The sequence below is a fragment of the Limulus polyphemus genome, unplaced genomic scaffold (genome assembly GCF_000517525.1).
Source record: "Limulus polyphemus unplaced genomic scaffold, Limulus_polyphemus-2.1.2 Scaffold1260, whole genome shotgun sequence".
NCBI lineage: Eukaryota > Metazoa > Arthropoda > Merostomata > Xiphosura > Limulidae > Limulus > Limulus polyphemus.
This window is the reverse complement of record NW_013666870.1, coordinates 296,986-302,102: the sequence shown is the minus strand read 5'-3', so window position 1 is coordinate 302,102 and position 5,117 is coordinate 296,986. Positions and strand designations below refer to the sequence as shown.

Here is a 5,117-nt window from a genome sequence, read left to right as displayed (position 1 = left end):
TATGATAGTATTTTTAAATAAAAAAATACTGGTCAAATATCTAAGATTCAAAAATATATTGGTCACTTTTATTAGAATTAAAAAAGTGAGAATAGAAATATTAAATATTTTTCAGATGAAAGTGCGAAATAAAATGACTAGCTTAGGCATTTGTTTCAGCTAACGAACTTTAAAATGTTTATATTTTTAATGGTACGATGGTAACATTTGAAAAGATTTGGCTTGAACCTGCAGTAATAGTTTGAGAAATCATCAACATTTATTCCTAAAGATAATATAGGAAAGTAGGGATATGACGTTTCACATCAAAAGCTTCCGCCTCCATGGTGGTTGTTTAGAAGTTCAGATAAATCATTACTTTACAATATATGAGTGATCACAGACGAATAACATAATCAGGTAAAAACGTTACTCCATACAACTTCTATACATTAAATTTTCCATTTTTGGCGATTGCCGTCGTTTGCTACCTCATTTTATTAAGTGTCTGAATAATAAGAATATCACTTTTTTGCAACCTATGACGTCACCTAGTAAGCAGGGTGTGTTGCTTATCACGTGCAACTTTCGCAACCTCGTTACTTCCCAAGTTGTGCAAGTACTGAGGTAGTAGTATATTGTACTCATTCGCGTTACTTTGCGTAATAGTCATCATAATCCTGATAGTTAAATGCAGAAGTTTCGGTGCAGAATAACGATTCGTCTCCCTTGTTGTCACTAGTGTTTCACACACTTCTGAAGTCAGTTGGAACAAAGTAAGAATTTTTTTTTGTTATTTTTGTTAGTTACGATAAAATATCAGTGATTAAATGTTATAATGTGGTGAGAGCGTAAAATTAAAAATACATTACCACGATAACCTTATTTTTTAAACAATAATGATAATTCTACAACTCGAGGCGTTCGATATGAAGCTCTACAATCACTAATTATTACTGATGTAAAAATCTTGATTTAAGAAAATAAATGTTTTGTGTTACTATTAGGTGAAACAACAATAAAAAAGGCAAGATACGGTATTATATATATTTAACTTTTACTGTTGTGGAAGAACACTAAACATTACCTTTCTTTACTATATGTAGTTTATTTGTATGATTATAAAGAAAATACACAACAGTTATGTTTAATTTCATTAAATGCAAAAACGACAGTGCAAAACAACAGCGTTTCCACACCTTGAATTCTACAACTTTCCCAGATCTAAATAAGTAAGTCAAGAGCGTTGTATAGTTCACGTATTTGTGAAGTGATTTATTTTTAGCTGAGTTGTTTGAACTCGTTATGTTTCTTTTTTTATAATCTCGCAGAGCAATGATTTTATTAAACTAAAGCAGTATATATTTTTAAACAGGAAGTTAGTGTTACTATTTGCCCAGTTGAGAACGATCCAGAAAACTTCTGAATTATAGGCATTTGCTACCGCTAGGGGCGATCTCGATACAATTTCGCTTTAAGAAATAATTTATTAATAAGTTATCAACACTATTTTCAAGTTTTGAACAACTCGACTTTCAAGATCTACGTATCTACATGTGCCGTTGTTTCCGTTTATCAACATTATATTTTAAGATCTGTGCAAGAACTCTGCTAACAGATGTTTCCGCATATAAAAGCTATCTTCAAATAATTTATTCGTATAAAATAAAAACTATACTTAAACTTAATACTTTTTTAGGGAAATTCGCTACTAGTCACTAACTCTAGATGTAAGCTAACTTTGTAATTGCAACTTTGTAACTTTTAAAGTTAAGATAAGATATATATTTTCAACTGTCAAATTGTGTGCACCACCTCTCTCCATTTGTCTGTGCCATATAATTACATTTGTAACTTGCATAGCAGATATTCTGTCATGCCAATAGTTTAACTTGCAATGTTTATCATTGTAATGTAAGTTACTAAGGTTAGCTTAATTTTTGGAAAACAAACATACAATTGTATTGTAGTAAAAAAAAAAAAGTTGCTTTGAAGCAAAGCATAATGAAACTGAATAACGCCCACCCATTCCTGGACAGAACAGTTGAGTCAGGAAGGTGTAATGGCGTGTTGCCATTTCATACGTGACTTGCGTTTATTTTATTCCACTAATGGTGAGCCACTATTTCAGTATTATTAAAACAACTTAAACAGGACATTGTATGACACATGTGCCTGTTTTGTTTGCGCATAAGGATACGATTTAGAAATCATGCTGTGTACACGTACTTCCCTAAAAGTTGCTGTTAGGTTGATCAGCTGTATATTCAATCCAAGCATGGTAGGAATTTAGGTCAAAAGTATATTTCATTCCCCGAAGGGGAATGAAATATAACTTGGGGCAGTCAATAACTTCCAGCTGTAGATTGTTTTTGATGTCAATTATAAAGGACTGGACGTGTTCTAGTATTGGAAGGAAGGTCTCCGTTCGAACCGAAATATACTACGTAACATACTACCGGTACTTTCAGTTGTGTCAGCGTTATACTGTGAGAATAAACCTCGCTATTGAGTAATTATCCTTCCTGTGGTGTATATTCTTAAATTAAGAATGACTGTCTGAACTTTAAAGGTCGACGACTTGACCGTTTAACCCACGTGTTGTATAATGTAATGTAACGCCAATACCAAAATACTATTAATTATAAGTTGTTTAGTCGTATTTTCTAAACCAGGCAAAAACCAAAGCTCTAGAAATTACATATTTGAGATGAACATGTTTGTCACAAGCGAGTTTCCCAGTAAACGATAACAGAAATGTTGGTGTAAATGGAGTTATCTTGTTCTCAGTAAACTCCTTTTATTATAATATCCCTTATTTGTTTGGTTTGCGTTTTATTTTATTCTATTTAAGTAACTGAAAGAAATATAGCTAAACCTTTTACTGTTTGTAACTTTCTGAACACCTGGAGCTGGACGCGATCTTTTAATATATTAGGATAAAATATCACTGTATGATTCTTATTAGATATCCTTGAAAATATAACGTGATTTCTTCTGTTTTTGCATCTTTCTTCTATACCTCCATATTTCGAAAACTCATCATAATAAAATTAATATTTAGAAGACGATGAAGTGATTGCAGTGTCAAAAGTTAATAACCTGGAAACACTCCTCAAGAAATTTGCATACTATAATAAAAACTTTAAAAATCAACGGTATCATAAATGCGTTAATTCATTTGCCTTAAGAAATGGCGCTTAACAGAGTTTCTTTAAAGGCTAGAATTTCTTTTTTAAAGTATTGCTGAAGCAACATAAACGCTAACGAAAAGAATCGTACAACGATGAGACTTATCAGAAGCTGATAACAAAATAAAGAAACATGGGTGGTTCATGATTTAGCTCGTAATGGCGCCCCACAACACCAGTAGTGGAAGTTAAAAGGCTGTTATTATTGAAGAAAGAAATATTGAAGAGGAATTGCGGTATAATCAAGTTTCCAAGTGCATCATACCCTTACAATGATCAGTATGGAAAGTCACGAGTAAGACATTGAGACCGTATCCCCGTAGGTTGCAGATTACTTCTGAACTGCTACCAGAAAGTGTAAAAAACACTGGACTTTGCAGTCTGATTTTTGGCTCGACTAAAAATCGGTGACATTTGGCCATACAAAAATATTATTGACTGAGGCTCACTTTTTCACTCTTCAGCCAACTGAACACTCATAATAGAGATGTCTTTGTGCAACTGTATGATAAGATACAATGCAAATTGCATTCGGGAGCAAATTCTTCATTTGACTTCATTTCTGTGAGGAACCCATGAATAATGAATTTGTGATAATGGACACTTCTGGTCCATTTTGGAACACGTAACCATTTCGTCTCACGAAGAATAATATAAAAAAAAACTATATAAAAGTGCTCCACCACACATTGCAAGAACTGTTAAGACACTGCTGAAAAACATTTTAAGGGATCGAGTAATCAACACTTATCTTCCACACTCTTGACAAGTACCAATTTCCAGACCTCGCTAATGGTGAGTTTTGGCTATGGAATCATCTCAAGACTTTGGTTAACTGTGGCGCACCTCCTATCTTGACAGACCTGAAAGATACCACCACCAAGTAGAACTGTTGGAAGTCGAACAATATCGTTCTTCCGTGCTATCACTCCTCTGGATATGAATAGTAGACACACTGAATCTTGTTAACATATCTATTCGAATTTTGCGGTCAACTCTTTCTACCAATAATATTTGGTACTTACGATAAACTTTAAAGAAATAACTGAGTTTTTGCACAGTTACTTTAAAGTTCTTTACAACTACTTTTGTTTTAAGCTTATGATCGTAAAAATCGATATATGGATATAGAACAATACGCAAACTACATAAAGCGTTGGTAAATAATAATTTTACTATTTTTCAATTTTTGAAAAAAATGTTTTCGAAGCTAGAATTGTGGGAAAATGTTATTCGGTGGTTTCTGAAAATTAAGACTTGGGGTAGTGTAATTTCACATCAATGGTCGTTTTTTCCTTTAATACAAAAATATTTTAATATTTTTATTTAATGTTTCTTTATTATATTTATTAAATATAAATTTTTGTATCAATATTTCTGCATTAGTAATGAAATATCATGATTTATTACAAGGTTTACAGAACTTGTAACACTTAAAAAAGAAGAATGGTATATTACTATTAGGAGAGAGTAGGCCGTATATTGAAAAATAAAATTTTCTTTTACCAAAAATATTTAATATCATGACAAATTATTTTAAATTATACATCTAAATAATATTCTTCTACTTCAAAAATTGAAGTATATTCAATTTCCAATTTTATCGGATAAATAGTGTTAATAAAATTATTTATTTCAGGATTATTTATACTAATTAAGTCATTAACATGTCTATAAATTAAGGCGAAAATTTCCAGATGTATGACATTTTCAATAAGCTTATTTTTGTTAAAACAAAGATATATATGAACTAGTTATACAAATAGTTAGTTTCCACTGGAACTCCTATATTATTTAATTAAATATCTAGTTATTAGAAATATATATATATATATATATATATAGAGAGAGAGAGAGAGAGATAGAAACGTTATATATCTCATACTCTTGGAGATAGAATTTATTCTTTTCGAGACAATACAGAAGGTTTTCAGCTATTTTTTATTA

The 5,117-nt window shown here is 31.3% G+C and overlaps 1 long non-coding RNA gene across 1 annotated transcript in view; it reads left to right on the top strand.

Moving 5' to 3' along the window:
* The first annotated feature begins 564 nt into the window (after positions 1-564).
* LOC106462828 overlaps positions 565-5,117 on the top strand; it is a 7,451-nt gene continuing 2,898 nt past the window's right edge. Inside the window, exon 1 of the long non-coding RNA XR_001291011.2 lies at positions 565-755. This is a non-coding gene — a long non-coding RNA (uncharacterized LOC106462828). The remainder of the gene's footprint in view (positions 756-5,117) is intronic.